The 17,689-nt window shown below is 44.9% G+C and overlaps 11 non-coding genes across 11 annotated transcripts; all 11 read left to right on the top strand.

Annotated features, from left to right (window-relative positions):
* The first annotated feature begins 6,987 nt into the window (after nucleotides 1-6,987).
* Nucleotides 6,988-7,060, top strand: trnar-acg. The gene has a single exon. It is a non-coding gene; the product is annotated as a tRNA-Arg (tRNA).
* Nucleotides 7,061-7,820: 760 nt separating this feature from the next.
* trnar-acg lies at nucleotides 7,821-7,893 on the top strand. Its single transcript has one exon. It is a non-coding gene; the product is annotated as a tRNA-Arg (tRNA).
* Nucleotides 7,894-10,407: 2,514 nt separating this feature from the next.
* On the top strand, nucleotides 10,408-10,480 carry trnar-acg. Its single transcript has one exon. It is a non-coding gene; the product is annotated as a tRNA-Arg (tRNA).
* Nucleotides 10,481-11,124: 644 nt separating this feature from the next.
* On the top strand, nucleotides 11,125-11,197 carry trnar-acg. The gene has a single exon. It is a non-coding gene; the product is annotated as a tRNA-Arg (tRNA).
* A 686-nt stretch (nucleotides 11,198-11,883) lies between these two features.
* trnar-acg lies at nucleotides 11,884-11,956 on the top strand. The gene has a single exon. It is a non-coding gene; the product is annotated as a tRNA-Arg (tRNA).
* Nucleotides 11,957-12,642: 686 nt separating this feature from the next.
* On the top strand, nucleotides 12,643-12,715 carry trnar-acg. The gene has a single exon. It is a non-coding gene; the product is annotated as a tRNA-Arg (tRNA).
* A 685-nt stretch (nucleotides 12,716-13,400) lies between these two features.
* trnar-acg lies at nucleotides 13,401-13,473 on the top strand. Its single transcript has one exon. It is a non-coding gene; the product is annotated as a tRNA-Arg (tRNA).
* Nucleotides 13,474-14,159: 686 nt separating this feature from the next.
* On the top strand, nucleotides 14,160-14,232 carry trnar-acg. The gene has a single exon. It is a non-coding gene; the product is annotated as a tRNA-Arg (tRNA).
* Nucleotides 14,233-15,682: 1,450 nt separating this feature from the next.
* Nucleotides 15,683-15,755, top strand: trnar-acg. The gene has a single exon. It is a non-coding gene; the product is annotated as a tRNA-Arg (tRNA).
* Nucleotides 15,756-16,441: 686 nt separating this feature from the next.
* On the top strand, nucleotides 16,442-16,514 carry trnar-acg. Its single transcript has one exon. It is a non-coding gene; the product is annotated as a tRNA-Arg (tRNA).
* A 687-nt stretch (nucleotides 16,515-17,201) lies between these two features.
* On the top strand, nucleotides 17,202-17,274 carry trnar-acg. Its single transcript has one exon. It is a non-coding gene; the product is annotated as a tRNA-Arg (tRNA).
* Nucleotides 17,275-17,689: the final 415 nt, after the last annotated feature.

Here is a 17,689-nt window from a genome sequence, read left to right as displayed (position 1 = left end):
CGGGTTAGTGGTAGCCAGATGGAAAGCATGGCCAGCTGTAGCAAAATGCTTGTTGAAATTCTCGATTATTGTAGATTTATCGGTGGTGATAGTGTTTCCTAGCCTCAGTGCAGTGGGCAGCTGGGAGGAAGTGCTCTTATTCTCCATGGACTTTACAGTGTCCCAAAACTTTTTGGAGTTAGTGCTACAGGATGCAAATTTCTGTTTGAAAAAGTTAGCCTTTGCTTTCCTGACTGCTTGTGTATATTGGTTCCTAACTTCCCTGAAAAGTTGCATATCGCGGGGGCTATTTGATGCTAATGCTGTACGCCACAGGATGTTTTTGTGCTGGTCAAGGGCAGTCAAGTCTGAGGAGAACCAGGGGCTATATCGGTTCTTAGTTCTGTATTTTTTGAATGGGCATGTTTATTTAAGATTGAGAGGAAATTACTTTTAAGGAACAACCAGGCATCCTCTACTGACGGAATGAGATCTATATCCATCCAGGATACCTGGGCCAGGTCAATTAGGAAGGCCTCCTCGCTAAAGTGTTTTAGGGAGCGTTTGACAGTGATGAGGGGTGGTCGTTTGACCGCGGACCCGTTACGGACGCAGGCAATAAGGCAGTGATCGCTGAGATCCTGGTTGAAGACAGCTGAGGTGTATTTAGAGGGTATGTTAGTCAGGATGATATCTATGAGGGTACCCATGTTTAAGGATTTAGGGTTGTACCTGGTAGGTTCGTTGATAATTTGCGTGAGGTTGAGGGCATCTAGCTTGGATTGTAGGATGGCTGGGGTATTAAACATATCCCAATTTAGGTCACCAAGCAGTACAAACTCAGAGGATAAATGGGGGGCAATCAATTCACATATGGTGTCCAGGGCACAGCTGGGGGCTGAGGGGGGTCTGTAGCAAGCGGCAACAGTGAGAGACTTATTTCTGGAAAGGTGGATTTTTAGAAGTAGAAGCTCAAACTATTTGGGCACAGACCTGGATAGTATGATAGAGCTCTGCAGGCTATCTCTACAGTAGATTGCAACTCCACCCCCTTTGGCAGTTCTATCTAGACGGAAAATGTTATAGTTGGGAATGGAAATTTCAGAATTTTTGGTGGCCTTCCTGAGCCAGGATTCAGACACTGCTAGAACATCAGGGTTGGCAGAGTGTGCTAACGCAGTGAATAACTCAAACTTAGGAAGTAGACTTCTGATATTTATGTGCAAGAAACCAAGACTTTTGGGATTACAGAAGTCATCAAATGATAGCTCCTGGGGAGTAGGAGTGATACTGGGGGCTACAGGGCCTGGGTTAGCCTCTACATCACCAGAGGAACAGAGGAGGACTAGAATAAGGATACGGCTAAAGGCTTTAAGAACTGGTCTTCTAGTGCGTTGGGTACATAGAATAAAGGGGGCAGATTTCCGGGTGTTATAGAAAAGATTCAGGGCATTATGTACAGACAAGGATATGGAAGGATATGAGTAAAGTGGAGGTAAACCTAAGCGTTGGGTAACAATGAAAGAGATAGTATCTCTAGAGGCATCAATTGAGTCGGTCTCTGAGTGTATGGGGGAGGGACAAAGGAGCTAACTAAGGCAGGTTTAGCTAGGCTGGGGGTCTACAGTGATATAGTACAATTAGAAATAACCGAAACAACAATAAACTAACCATGTTTGGGCTGAGGCTAAACATAAACAGGATGTAGTACCGTAAAAAGGAACAGTCCAGCAGATATCAGCTGTATAGCTGAGTTATCATAAGGTCCGGTGGTGAAGCGCTAGTGAGTAAGAGGCCACGGCTAGCGTGTGCTACGTCCGTTTTGTTGTAGCCAGCTGGTAGCGATGAATCCGGAGTTAAAGGTCCAGTGATTCAGTGATTCCGGCGGAAAAACTGATATGTTCTGGGTCGATAACGCTGTGCAGACTGGCCGAATATCCGGTGATCAATGTCCAGTGATTAAAAATTAATCCCGCGGAAAAAAATCCAATATTCTGGGTGAAACACCGCTAGCTGTGGCTAATAGCAAGTAGCTAGTTCAGTAGCTAGTTCAGTTTAGTGAGTAAGAGGCCACGGATAACGTGTGCTAACGGGCCAGGGCTAGCAGATGGATGGTATCTTCGTGGTTAACGTCGTAACCACATCAGACGATTTCGTCGGCAGACCAGTCGTGTAGGATCGGCGGGGCTCCGTGTCAACACTAGGTGGTCCCGTCCGGTTGATAGAGAGGTAGATAGCCGGGAGATGGGCCTAGCTCGGGATGATTAGCCAGACCACAGCGTCCGTTTTGTTGTAGCCAGCTGGTAGCGATGAATCCGGAGTTAAAGGTCCAGTGAATCAGTGATTCCGGCGGAAAAACTGATATGTTCTGGGTCGATAACGCGCTGTGCAGACTGGCCGAATATCCGGTGATCAATGTCCAGTGATTAAAATTAATCCCGCTGAAAAAATCCAATGATCTGGGTGAAACACCGCTAGCTGTGGCTAATAGCAAGTAGCTAGTTAGCTGGCTAGCTAGTTTCAACTGGAGATTCTAGATTCTAGATAAAAGGTAAGTCAATAATAGAATCCGTTCCACATTGAGTGAGGCGGGTTGCAGGAAAGTATATTTTGTAGAAGGATGAAAAGTCTGATAGGGAAATATGTACGAAAAATACAAAAAAACAGGGTATTTACAGGCTATTTACAGACACACGACAGAAACAGGACTGCACTACTTCGCCATCTTGGATTATATGACTTTGTGTATCCTAATTGGTACAACATTTTATATTTAGAATGACTTCTTTGCAACCATTTGACAATATCTGTATAACATTCATGATTGTCAAGATTTTTTGTATACATCTTTTTATATAAATTAGTTTGGAAGACAGAAACTGTAGTTGGAGAAAATTGAGATATTAAAAACCTTTTTTTTTTTTTTTTACTTAGTCAGGGTCTCAACTTACTATTGAGAGTAAGAATGGTAGAATACACCATGTGCAATTTCGTCATTTGGTTATGCATCAGCAGTTTTTATCTTACGTCAGTCACTGGATTGGCTGACAATAACCCATGTCAATTTTTAGATTGGTAGTTAGTCTAGCCAGCTATCTAAACTTGTAGTAATCGAATACCAACCAGGCATTCAGGGGACCCTCCATTGATTTTGTTAGTCATTCACACTCAGATATCATATTTACATGGCATAAGTCATGGTAAAATGTGTAGAATTGTAGGAAATTAGCTTCAAATTGGCAAAGATTTCTCTCTACCCTATAGAAAAATGGGTAGATTTGCATGAAATTAGCTGTAAAACTGCAACAACAAAAAATGTATCTCTGCCCCATGGCAAAATGAGTAGAATTCCATTAAAATTGTTATAAAATGGCAACATATTCTTTCTGCACCTTTGCAAATTATGTAGAACTGCAGAAAATGAACTTTAAAGCGTAACATTTCCTCTCAGCTGTCAAGAGGGGGGCACTAAAATGTTTTGCGGTGAGGTGGGGAGACCCCAACCAAATCTTGCTTAGGGCCCCCAAAAAGCTGGAGCCGTCACTGATGATGGAAGTATCCGTCTCAAGACACATGCGTTTTTCTTCTGCGCTGTTTTTGAGGCTTTTCTTCACAGCGCACGAATACATTCTCTTGCAATGGCCAAATGTACACTGCTCAAAGAAATAAAGGGAACACTAAAATAACACATCCTAGATCTGAATGAATTAAATAATCTTATTAAATACTTGTTTCTTTACATAGTTGAATGTGCTGACAACAAAATCACACAAAAATTATCAATGGAAATCAAATGTATCAACCCATGGAGGTCTGGATTTGGAGTCACACTCAAAATTAAAGTGGAAAACCACACTACAGGCTGATCCAACTTTGATGTAATGTCCTTAAAACAAGTCAAAATGAGGCTCAGAGTGTGTGTGGCCTCCACGTGCCTGTATGACCTCCCTACAACGCCTGGGCATGCTCCTGATGAGGTGGCAGATGGTCTCCTGAGGGATCTCCTCCCAGACCTGGACTAAAGCATCCGCCAACTCCTGGACAGTCTGTGGTGCAACGTGGCGTTGGTGGATGGAGCGAGACATGATGTCCCAGATGTGCTCAATTGGATTCAGGTCTGGGGAACGGGCGGGCCAATCCATAGCATCAATGCCTTCCTCTTGCAGGAACTGCTGACACACTCCAGCCACATGAGGTCTAGCATTGTCTTGCATTAGGAGGAACCCAGGGCCAACCGCACCAGCATATGGTCTCACAAGGGGTCTGAGGATCTCATCTCGGTACCTAATGGCAGTCAGGCTACCTCTGGCGAGCACATGGAGGGCTGTGCGGCCCCCCAAAGAAATGCCACCCCACACCATGACTGACCCACCGCCAAACCGGTCATGCTGGAGGATGTTGCAGGCAGCAGAACGTTCTCCACGGCGTCTCCAGACTCTGTCACGTCTGTCACATGTGCTCAGTGTGAACCTGCTTTCATCTGTGAAGAGCACAGGGCGCCAGTGGCGAATTTGCCAATCTTGGTGTTCTCTGGCAAATGCCAAACGTCCTGCACGGTGTTGGGCTGTAAGCACAACCCCCACCTGTGGATGTCGGGCCCTCATACCACCCTCATGGAGTCTGTTTCTGACCGTTTGAGCAGACTCATGCACATTTGTGGCCTGCTGGAGGTCATTTTGCAGGGCTCTGGCAGTGCTCCTCCTGCTCCTCCTTGCACAAAGGCGGAGGTAGTGGTCCTGCTGCTGGGTTGTTGCCCTCCTACGGCCTCCTCCACGTCTCCTGATGTACTGGCCTGTCTCCTGGTAGCGCCTCCATGCTCTGGACACTACGCTGACAGACACAGCAAACCTTCTTGCCACAGCTCGCATTGATGTGCCATCCTGGATGAGCTGCACTACCTGAGCCACTTGTGTGGGTTGTAGACTCCGTCTCATGCTACCACTAGAGTGAAAGCACCGCCAGCATTCAAAAGTGACCAAAACATCAGCCAGGAAGCATAGGAACTGAGAAGTGGACTGTGGTCTTGCTAATTGCCTATAATTTCCACCTGTTGTCTATTCCATTTGCACAACAGCATGTGAAATGTATTGTCAATCAGTGTTGCTTCCTAAGTGGACAGTTTGATTTCACAGAAGTGTGATTGACTTGGAGTTACATTGTGTTGTTTAAGTGTTCCCTTTATTTTTTTGAGCAGTGTATATTCCATCACTTGTCTGGGCACAAAAAGTCATCCTAAAAAACAGAGTTGTACATGATCAGGTGTGTTTCCGTCAGGGTCATTTCTGATGATAAAGCCTATTGTATTGTTCTGTAAAAACATTATTGGTTATAATCACCAATCAAATGATCGTCCTCCACCAGGAATCTAGGGTTGATCAATGAAAGGACAGCTACGGTGGGATTAATTGTGAACAACCGGCTTGTGGTGCAATGGATAATGCGTCTGCCTACGAATCATCAGATTCTAGGTTCGACTCCTGGCAAACTTGTGTATTTTGTCTGTGTCTGAGTGAGATTTGGAAATGAGCGATAGCTTGTGAATTTGTGCTGAGTGTTTTTGTCTATATGCGCCATTAATTTATAGCTCATATATACATATTTTACATTTTTGTCATTTAGCAGACGCTCTTATCCAGAGCGACTTACAGTTAGTGAGTGCATACATAATATATATATATATTTTTTTTTTCATACTGGCCCCCCGTGGGAATCGAACTACGACAGAACCTGGATTCGAACCAGGATCTCTAGTGGCACAGCTAGCACTGCGATGCAGTGCCTTAGACCACTGCGCCACTCGGGAGTACACCAGCAACGGTGAAGCGGAATCAACGGGGGGATTCGATTATGCTGCGCCGCGGGGTTATCAGTCTATGACGTGAACGGGCAAAAGAGGTTAGGGAGGAGCGCACTTCTCAAATCGAACAGTAGTCTAATCTGCGCCGCTCGGTCATGTTGTCAATAAGGCAGCATGGTGCGTTGTCCAGAAACGTTCAACATCAAATAAAATGTTCGAATTTTCAAACTAGTTTTCATTGGGAAGGCAGATAAAGTGTTTATATAAAATAAACAATTACTTTTGCATGTGAAAATACTGAATCCTACTCATTACTCAACATACTTAATTAAGTCACTTTTGTTTTGAGCCGACTTCGCCGTGGGCTTTGAACGGGGCTCACGCCCGATTCCTAACCGGGTGCCTGGCCCAGATTAATCGAATCCCCTCAATGTCCGCAAATTTGATGTGACCAATAACCATAATAACCAATCATATTGCCGTGCGCGACCAAATATCCAAAATTAACCAATGAGAGTGGAGTTATGTCTGTGTCTGAGTGAGATTTGGAAATGAGCGATAGCTTGTGAATTTGTGCTGAGTGTCTTTGCCTATATGCACCATTAATTTATAGCTCATATATACACCAGCAACGGTGAAGCGGAATCAACGGGCGAATTCGATTATGCTGAGCCGCGGGGTTATCAGTCTATGACCCATGACGTTAACGGGCAAAAGAGGTGAGGGAGGATCACACTTCTCAAATCGAACAGTAGTCTAATCTGCGCCGCTCGGTCATGTTGTCAATAAGGCAGCATGGTGCGTCGTCCAGAAACGTTCAACATAAAATAAAATGTTCGACTTTTCAAACTAGTTTTCATTGGGAAGGCAGATAAAGTGTTTATATAAAATAAACAATTACTTTTGCATGTGGAAAAACTGAATCCTACTCATTACTCGACGTACTTAATTACGTCACTTTTGTTTTGAACTGACAACGCCGTGGGGTTTGAACGGGGCTCACGCCCGATTCCAAAAAAGAATGTAATCAACTTTCACCCGGTGCAAAACACCCCTAACCGGGTGCCTGCCCCAGATTAATCGAATCCCCTCAATGTCCGCAGATTTGATGCGACCAATAACGATAATAACCAATCATATTGCCGTGCGCGACCAAATATCCAAAATTAACCAATGAGAGTGGAGTTATGGTTGCCAAATAAATAAGTATTGGGCTTGTGGCGCAATGGATAACGCGTCTGACTACGGATCAGAAGATTCTAGGTTCGTCTCCTGGCAAGCTCGTGTGTTTTGTCTGAGTGAGATTTGGAAATGAGCAATAGCTTGTGAATTTGTGCTGAGTGTCTTTGCCTATATGCACCATTCATTTATAGCTCATAAATACACCAGTAACGGTGAAGCGGAATCAACGGGCGAATTCGATTATGCTGAGCCGCGGGGTTATCAGTCTATGACCCATGACGTTAACGGGCAAAAGAGGTGAGGGAAGAGCGCACTTCTCAAATCGAACAGTAGTCTAATCTGCGCCGCTCGGTCATGTTGTCAATAAGGCAGCATGGTGCGTCGTCCAGAAACGTTCAACATAAAATAAAATGTTCGAATTTTCAAACTAGTTTTCATTGGGAAGGCAGATAAAGTGTTTATATAAAATAAACAATTACTTTTGCATGTGGAAAAACGGAATCCTACTCATTACTCGACGTACTTAATTACGTCACTTTTGTTTTGAACCGACTTCGCCGTGGGGTTTGAACGGGGCTCACGCCCGATTCCAAAAAAGAATGTAATCAACTTTCACCATGTGCAAAACACCCCTAACCGGGTGCCTGGCCCAGATTAATCGAATCCCCTCAATGTCCGCAGATTTGATGCGACCAATAACCATAATAACCAATCATATTGCCGTGCGCGACCAAATATCCAAAATTAACCAATGAGAGTGGAGTTATGGTTGCGTAATAAAAAGGTATCGGGCTTGTGGCGCAATGGATAACGCGTCTGACTACGGATCAGAAGATTCTAGGTTGCGTAATTAAAAGGTATCGGGCTTGTGGCGCAATGGATAACGCGTCTGACTACGGATCAGAAGATTCTAGGTTCGACTCCTGGCAAGCTCGTGTGTTTTGTCTGTGTCTGAGTGAGATTTGGAAATGAGCGATAGCTTGTGAATTTGTGCTGAGTGTCTTTGCCTATATGTACCATTAATTTATAGCTCATATATACACCAGCAACGGTAAAGCGGAATCAACGGGTGGATTTGATTATGCTGAGCCGCGGGGTTATCAGTCTTTGACGTGAACGGGCAAAAGAGGTGAGGGAAGAGCGCACTTCTCAAATCAAACAGTAGTCTAATCTGCGCCGCTCGGTCATGTTGTCAATAAGGCAGCATGGTGCGTCGTCCAGAAACGTTCAACATCAAATAAAATGTTCGAATTTTCAAACTAGTTTTCATTGGGAAGGCAGATAAAGTGTTTATATAAAATAAACAATTACTTTTGCATGTGGAAAAACTGAATCCTACTCATTACTCGACGTACTTAATTACGTCACTTTTGTTTTGAACCGACTTCGCCGTGGGGTTTGAACGGGGCTCACGCCCGATTCCAAAAAAGAATGTAATCAACTTTCACCATGTGCAAAACACCCCTAACCGGGTGCCTGGCCCAGATTAATCGAATCCCCTCAATTACATTTACATTTATGTCATTTAGCAGACGCTCTTATCCAGAGCGACTTACAAATAGGTGCATTCACCTTATAGCCAGTGGGATAACCACTTTACAATGTTTTTTTTTTATTTTATGTTTTTTTTTGGGGGGGGTAGAAGGATTACTTTATCCTATCCCAGGTATTCCTTAAAGAGGTGGGGTTTCAAATGTCTCCGGAAGGTGGTGAGTGACTCCGCTGTCCTGGCGTTGTGAGGGAGCTTGTTCCACCATTGGGGTGCCAGAGCAGCGAACAGTTTTGACTGGGCTGAGCGGGAACTATGCTTGCGCAGAGATAGGGGAGCCAGCAGGCCAGAGGTGGATGAACGCAGTGCCCTCGTTTGGGCGTAGGGACTGATCAGAGCCTGAAGGTACGGAGGTGCCGTTCCCCTCACAGCTCCGTAGGCAAGCACCATGGTCTTGTAGCAGATGCGAGCTTCAACTGGAAGCCAGTGGAGTGTGCGGAGGAGCGGGGTGACGTGAGAGAACTTGGGAAGGTTGAACACCAGACGGGCTGCGGCATTCTGGATGAGTTGTAGGGGTTTAATGGCACAGGCAGGGAGCCCAGCCAACAGTGAGTTGCAGTAATCCAGACGGGAGATGACAAGTGCCTGGATTAGGACCTGTGCCGCTTCCTGTGTAAGGCAGGGTCGTACTCTCCAAATGTTGTAGAGCATGAACCTACAGGATCGGGTCACCGCCTTGATGTTAGCGGAGAACGACAGGGTGTTGTCCAGGGTCACGCCAAGGCTCTTCGCACTCTGGGAGGAGGACACAACGGAGTTGTCAACCGTGATGGCGAGATCATGGAACGGGCAGTCCTTCCCTGGGAGGAAGAGGAGCTCCGTCTTGCCGAGGTTCAGCTTGAGGTGGTGATCCGTCATCCATACTGATATGTATGCCAGACATGCAGAGATGCGATTCGCCACCTGGTTATCAGAAGGGGGAAAGGAGAAGATTAGTTGTGTGTCGTCAGCGTAGCAATGACAGGAGAGGCCATGTGAGGATATGACAGAGCCAAGTGACTTGGTGTATAGCGAGAATAGGAGAGGGCCTAGACCTGAGCCCTGGGGGACACCAGTGGTGAGAGCACGTGGTGCGGAGACAGCTTCTCGCCACGCCACTTGGTAGGAGCAACCGGTCAGGTAGGACGCAATCCAAGAGTGAGCCGCGCCGGAGATGCCCAGCTCGGAGAGGGTGGAGAGGAGGATCTGATGGTTCACAGTATCAAAGGCAGCAGACAGGTCTAGAAGGACAAGAGCAGAGGAGAGAGAGTTAGCTTTAGCAGTGCGGAGAGCCTCTGTGACACAGAGAAGAGCAGTCTCAGTTGAATGACCAGTATTGAAACCTGACTGGTTTGGATCAAGAAGGTCATTCTGAGAGAGATAGCAAGAGAGTTGGCTAAAGACGGCACGCTCAATAGTTTTGGAGAGAAAAGAAAGAAGGGATACTGGTCTGTAGTTGTTGACATCAGAGGGATCGAGTGTTGGTTTTTTGAGAAGGGGTGCAACTCTCGCTCTCTTGAAGACGGAAGGGACATAGCCAGCGGTCAAGGATGAGTTGATCAGCGAGGTGAGGTAAGGGAGAAGGTCACCGGAGATGGTCTGGAGAAGAGAGGAGGGGATAGGGTCAAGCGGGCAGGTTGTTGGGCGGCCTGCCGTCACAAGTCGCAAGATTTTATCTGGAGAGAGAGGGGGGAAATAAATAAAAGCATAGGGTAGGGCAGTGTGAGCAGGACCAGCAGTGTCATTTGACTTAACAAACGAGGATCGGATGTCGTCAACCTTCTTTTCAAAATGGTTGACGAAGTGTCCGCAGATTTGATGCGACCAATAACCATAATAACCAATCATGTTGCCGTGTGCGACCAAATATCCAAAATTAACCAATGAGAGTGGAGTTATGGTTGCATAACAAAAAGGTATCGGGTTTGTGGCGCAATGGATAACGCGTCTGACTACGGATCAGAAGATTCTAGGTTCGACTCCTGGCAAGCTCGTGTGTTTTGTCTGAGTGAGATATGGAAATGAGCGATAGCTTGTGAATTTGTGCTGAGTGTCTTTGCTTATATGCACCATTAATGTATAGCTCATATATACACCAGCAACGGTGAAGCGGAATCAACGGGTGGATTTGATTATGCTGAGCCACGGGGTTATCAGTCTATGACGTGAACGGGCAAAAGAGGTTAGGGAGGAGCGCACGGTCATGTTGTCAATAAGGCAGCATGGTGCGTCGTCCAGAAACGTTCAACATAAAATAAAATTTTCGAATTTTCAAACTAGTTTTCATTGGGAAGGCAGATAAAGTGTTTATATAAAATAAACAATTACTTTTGCATGTGGAAAAACTGAATCCTACTCATTACTCGACGTACTTAATTACGTCACTTTTGTTTTGAACTGACTTCGCCGTGGGGTTTGAACGGGGCTCACGCCCGATTCCAAAAAAGAATGTAATCAACTTTCACCCGGTCCAAAACACCCCTAACCGGGTGCCTGGCCCAGATTAATCGAATCCCCTCAATGTCCGCAGATTTGATGCGACCAATAACCATAATAACCAATCATATTGCCGTGCGTGACCAAATATCCAAAATTAACCAATGAGAGTGGAGTTATGGTTGCGTAATAAAAAGGTATCGGGCTTGTGGCGCAATGGATAACGCGTCTGACTACGGATCAGAAGATTCTAGGTTCGACTCCTGGCAAGCTCGTGTGTTTTTTCTATGTCTGAGTGAGATTTGGAAATGAGCGATAGCTTGTGAATTTGTGCTGAGTGTCGTTGCCTATATGCACCATTAATTTATAGCTCATATATACACCAGCAACGGTGAAGCGGAATCAACGGGTGGATTTGATTATGTTGAGCCGCGGGGTTATCAGTCTATGACGTGAACGGGCAAAAGAGGTGAGGGAAGAGCGCACTTCTCAAATCAAACAGTAGTCTAATCTGCGCCGCTCGGTCATGTTGTCAATAAGGCAGCATGGTGCGTCGTCCAGAAACGTTCAACATAAAATAAAATGTTCGGATTTTCAAACTAGTTTTCATTGGGAAGGCAGATAAAGTGTTTATATAAAATAAACAATTACTTTTGCATGTGGAAAAACTGAATCCTACTCATTACTCGACGTACTTAATTACGTCACTTTTGTTTTGAGCCGACTTCGCCGTGGGGTTTGAACGGGGCTCACGCCCGATTCCAAAAAAGAATGTAATCAACTTTCACCCGGTGCAAAACACCCCTAACCGGGTGCCTGGCCCAGATTAATCGAATCCCCTCAATGTCCGCAGATTTGATGCGACCAATAACCATAATAACCAATCATATTGCCGTGCGTGACCAAATATCCAAAATTAACCAATGAGAGTGGAGTTATGGTTGCGTAATAAAAAGGTATCGGGCTTGTGGCGCAATGGATAACGCGTCTGACTACGGATCAGAAGATTCTAGGTTCGACTCCTGGCAAGCTCGTGTGTTTTTTCTATGTCTGAGTGAGATTTGGAATGAGCGATAGCTTGTGAATTTGTGCTGATTGTCTTTGCCTATATGCACCATTAATTTATAGCTCATATATACACCAGCAACGGTGAAGCGGAATCAACGGGTGGATTTGATTACGTTGAGCCGCGGGGTTATCAGTCTATGACGTGAACGGGCAAAAGAGGTGAGGGAAGAGCGCACTTCTCAAATCGAACAGTAGTCTAATCTGCGCCGCTCGGTCATGTTGTCAATAAGGCAGCATGGTGCGTCGTCCAGAAACGTTCAACATCAAATAAAATGTTCGGATTTTCAAACTAGTTTTCATTGGGAAGGCAGATAAAGTGTTTATATAAAATAAACAATTACTTTTGCATGTGGAAAAACTGAATCCTACTCATTACTCGACGTACTTAATTACGTCACTTTTGTTTTGAACCGACTTCGCCGTGGGGTTTGAACGGGGCTCACGCCCGAATCCAAAAAAGAATGTAATCAACTTTCACCCGGTGCAAAACACCCCTAACAGGGTGCCTGGCCCAGATTAATATTTATCCCCTCAATGTCCTCAGATTTGATGTGACCAATAACCATAATAACCAATCATATTGCCGTGCGCGACCAAATAGCCAAAATTAACCAATGAGAGTGGAGTTATGGTTGCGTAATAAAAGGGTATCGGGCTTGTGGCGCAATGGATAACGCGTCTGACTACGGATCAGAAGATTCTAGGTTCGACTCCTGGCAAGCTCGTGTGTGTTGTCTGTGTCTGAGTGAGATTTGGAAATGAGCGATAGCTTGTGAATTTGTGCTGAGTGTCTTTGCCTATATGCACCATTAATTTATAGCTCATATATACACCAGCAACGGTGAAGCGGAATCAACGGGTGGATTTGATTATGCTGAGCCGCGGTGTTATCAGTCTATGACGTGAACAGGCAAAAGAGGTGAGGGAAGAGCGCACTTCTCAAATCGAACAGTAGTCTAATCTGCGCCGCTCGGTCATGTTGTCAATAAGGCAGCATGGTGCGTCGTCCAGAAACGTTCAACATAAAATAAAATGTTCGAATTTTCAAACTAGTTTTCATTGGGAAGGCAGATAAAGTGTTTATATAAAATAAACAATTACTTTTGCATGTGGAAAAACTGAATCCTACTCATTACTCGACGTACTTAATTACGTCACTTTTGTTTTGAACTGACTTCGCCGTGGGGTTTGAACGGGGCTCACGCCCGATTCCAAAAAGAATGTAATCAACTTTCACCCGGTCCAAAACACCCCTAACCGGGTGCCTGGCCCAGATTAATCGAATCCCCTCAATGTCCGCAGATTTGATGCGACCAATAACCATAATAACCAATCATATTGCCGTGCGTGACCAAATATCCAAAATTAACCAATGAGAGTGGAGTTATGGTTGCGTAATAAAAAGGTATCGGGCTTGTGGCGCAATGGATAACGCGTCTGACTACGGATCAGAAGATTCTAGGTTCGACTCCTGGCAAGCTCGTGTGTTTTGTCTGTGTCTGAGTGAGATTTGGAAATGAGCGATAGCTTGTGAATTTGTGCTGAGTGTCTTTGCCTATATGCACCATTAATTTATAGCTCATATATACACCAGCAACGGTGAAGCGGAATCAACGGGTGGATTTGATTACGTTGAGCCGCGGGGTTATCAATCTATGACGTGAACGGGCAAAAGAGGTGAGGGAAGAGCGCACTTCTCAAATCGAACAGTAGTCTAATCTGCGCCGCTCGGTCATGTTGTCAATAAGGCAGCATGGTGCGTCGTCCAGAAACGTTCAACATCAAATAAAATGTTCGGATTTTCAAACTAGTTTTCATTGGGAAGGCAGATAAAGTGTTTATATAAAATAAACAATTACTTTTGCATGTGGAAAAACTGAATCCTACTCATTACTCGACGTACTTAATTACGTCACTTTGGTTTTGAGCCGACTTCGCCGTGGGGTTTGAACGGGGCTCACGCCCGATTCCAAAAAAGAATGTAATCAACTTTCACCCGGTGCAAAACACCCCTAACCGGGTGCCTGGCCCAGATTAATCGAATCCCCTCAATGTCCGCAGATTTGATGCGACCAATAACCATAATAACCAATCATATTGCCGTGCGTGACCAAATATCCAAAATTAACCAATGAGAGTGGAGTTATGGTTGCGTAATATAAAGGTATCGGGCTTGTGGCGCAATGGATAACGCGTCTGACTACGGATCAGAAGATTCTAGGTTCGACTCCTGGCAAGCTCGTGTGTTTTTTCTATGTCTGAGTGAGATTTGGAATGAGCGATAGCTTGTGAATTTGTGCTGATTGTCTTTGCCTATATGCACCATTAATTTATAGCTCATATATACACCAGCAACGGTGAAGCGGAATCAACGGGTGGATTTGATTACGTTGAGCCGCGGGGTTATCAGTCTATGACGTGAACGGGCAAAAGAGGTGAGGGAAGAGCGCACTTCTCAAATCGAACAGTAGTCTAATCTGCGCCGCTCGGTCATGTTGTCAATAAGGCAGCATGGTGCGTCGTCCAGAAACGTTCAACATCAAATAAAATGTTCGGATTTTCAAACTAGTTTTCATTGGGAAGGCAGATAAAGTGTTTATATAAAATAAACAATTACTTTTGCATGTGGAAAAACTGAATCCTACTCATTACTCGACGTACTTAATTACGTCACTTTTGTTTTGAACCGACTTCGCCGTGGGGTTTGAACGGGGCTCACGCCCGAATCCAAAAAAGAATGTAATCAACTTTCACCCGGTGCAAAACACCCCTAACAGGGTGCCTGGCCCAGATTAATATTTATCAAATCAAATCAAATCAAATCAAATTTTATTGGTCACATGCGCCGAATACAACAAGTGCAGACATTACAGTGAAATGCTTACTTACAGCCCTTAACCAACAGTGCGTTTATTTTAAACAAAAAAAGTAAGAATAAAACAACAACAAAAAAAAAAGTGTTGAGAAAAACAAAGAGCAGAAGTAAAATAAAGTGACAGTAGGGAGGCTATATATACAGGGGGGTAACGGTGCAGAGTCAATGTGCGGGGGCACCGGCTAGTTGAGGTAGTTGAGGTAATATGTACATGTGGGTAGAGTTAAAGTGACTATGCATAAATACTTAACAGAGTAGCAGCAGCGTAAAAGGATGGGGTGGGGGGCAGTGCAAATAGTCCGGGTAGCCATGATTAGCTGTTCAGGAGTCTTATGGCTTGTGGGTAGAAGCTGTTGAGAAGTCTTTTGGACCTAGACTTGGCACTCCGGTACCGCTTGCCGTGCGGTAGCAGAGAGAACAGTCTATGACTAGGGTGGCTGGAGTCTTTGACAATTTTGAGGGCCTTCCTCTGACACCGCCTGGTATAGAGGTCTTGGATGGCAGGGAGCTTTGCCCCAGTGATGTACTGGGCCGTACGCACTACCCTCTGTAGTGCCTTGCGGTCAGAGGCCAAGCAGTTGCCATACCAGGCGGTGATGCAACCAGTCAGGATGCTCTCGATGGTGCAGCTGTAGAATTTTTTGAGGATCTGAGGACCCATGCCAAATCTTTTTAGTCTCCTGAGGGGGAATAGGCTCAATGTCCTCAGATTTGATGTGACCAATAACCATAATAACCAATCATATTGCCGTGCGCGACCAAATAGCCAAAATTAACCAATGAGAGTGGAGTTATGGTTGCGTAATAAAAGGGTATCGGGCTTGTGGCGCAATGGATAACGCGTCTGACTACGGATCAGAAGATTCTAGGTTCGACTCCTGGCAAGCTCGTGTGTGTTGTCTGTGTCTGAGTGAGATTTGGAAATGAGCGATAGCTTGTGAATTTGTGCTGAGTGTCTTTGCCTATATGCACCATTAATTTATAGCTCATATATACACCAGCAACGGTGAAGCGGAATCAACGGGTGGATTTGATTATGCTGAGCCGCGGTGTTATCAGTCTATGACGTGAACAGGCAAAAGAGGTGAGGGAAGAGCGCACTTCTCAAATCGAACAGTAGTCTAATCTGCGCCGCTCGGTCATGTTGTCAATAAGGCAGCATGGTGCGTCGTCCAGAAACGTTCAACATAAAATAAAATGTTCGAATTTTCAAACTAGTTTTCATTGGGAAGGCAGATAAAGTGTTTATATAAAATAAACAATTACTTTTGCATGTGGAAAAACTGAATCCTACTCATTACTCGACGTACTTAATTACGTCACTTTTGTTTTGAACTGACTTCGCCGTGGGGTTTGAACGGGGCTCACGCCCGATTCCAAAAAAGAATGTAATCAACTTTCACCCGGTCCAAAACACCCCTAACCGGGTGCCTGGCCCAGATTAATCGAATCCCCTCAATGTCCGCAGATTTGATGCGACCAATAACCATAATAACCAATCATATTGCCGTGCGTGACCAAATATCCAAAATTAACCAATGAGAGTGGAGTTATGGTTGCGTAATAAAAAGGTATCGGGCTTGTGGCGCAATGGATAACGCGTCTGACTACGGATCAGAAGATTCTAGGTTCGACTCCTGGCAAGCTCGTGTGTTTTTTCTATGTCTGAGTGAGATTTGGAAATGAGCGATAGCTTGTGAATTTGTGCTGAGTGTCTTTGCCTATATGCACCATTAATTTATAGCTCATATATACACCAGCAACGGTGAAGCGGAATCAACGGGTGGATTTGATTACGTTGAGCCGCGGGGTTATCAATCTATGACGTGAACGGGCAAAAGAGGTGAGGGAAGAGCGCACTTCTCAAATCGAACAGTAGTCTAATCTGCGCCGCTCGGTCATGTTGTCAATAAGGCAGCATGGTGCGTCGTCCAGAAACGTTCAACATAAAATAAAATGTTCGGATTTTCGAACTAGTTTTCATTGGGAAGGCAGATAAAGTGTTTATATAAAATAAACAATTACTTTTGCATGTGGAAAAACTGAATCCTACTCATTACTCGACGTACTTAATTACGTCACTTTTGTTTTGAACCGACTTCGCCGTGGGGTTTGAACGGGGCTCACGCCCGAATCCAAAAAATAATGTAATCAACTTTCACCCGGTGCAAAACACCCCTAACAGGGTGCCTGGCCCAGATTAATATTTATCCCCTCAATGTCCTCAGATTTGATGTGACCAATAACCATAATAACCAATCATATTGCCGTGAGCGACCAAATATCCAAAATTAACCAATGAGAGTGGAGTTATGGTTGCGTAATAAAAAGGTGTCGGGCTTGTGGCGCAATGGATAACGCGTCTGACTACGGATCAGAAGATTCTAGGTTTGACTCCTGGCAAGCTCGTGTGTTTTGTCTGTGTCTGAGTGAGATTTGGAAATGAGCGATAGCTTGTGAATTTGTGCTGAGTGTCTTTGCCTAGATGCACCATTACTTTATAGCTCATATATACACCAGCAACGGTGAAGCGGAATCAACGGGTGGATTTGATTATGCTGAGCCGCGGGGTTATCAGTCTATGACGTGAACGGGCAAAAGAGGTGAGGGAAGAGCGCACTTCTCAAATCGAACAGTAGTCTAATCTGCGCCGCTCGGTCATGTTGTCAATAAGGCAGCATGGTGCGTCGTCCAGAAACGTTCAACATAAAATAAAATGTTCGAATTTTCAAACTAGTTTTCATTGGGAAGGCAGATAAAGTGTTTATATAAAATAAACAATTACTTTTGCATGTGGAAACACTGAATCCTACTCATTACTCGA

Source organism: Coregonus clupeaformis, unplaced genomic scaffold, assembly GCF_020615455.1.
Source record: "Coregonus clupeaformis isolate EN_2021a unplaced genomic scaffold, ASM2061545v1 scaf1232, whole genome shotgun sequence".
NCBI classification, from domain to species: Eukaryota; Metazoa; Chordata; class Actinopteri; order Salmoniformes; family Salmonidae; genus Coregonus; species Coregonus clupeaformis.
Note: the sequence above shows the minus strand (reverse complement) of the source record. Positions and strands in the feature narration are given on the sequence as shown.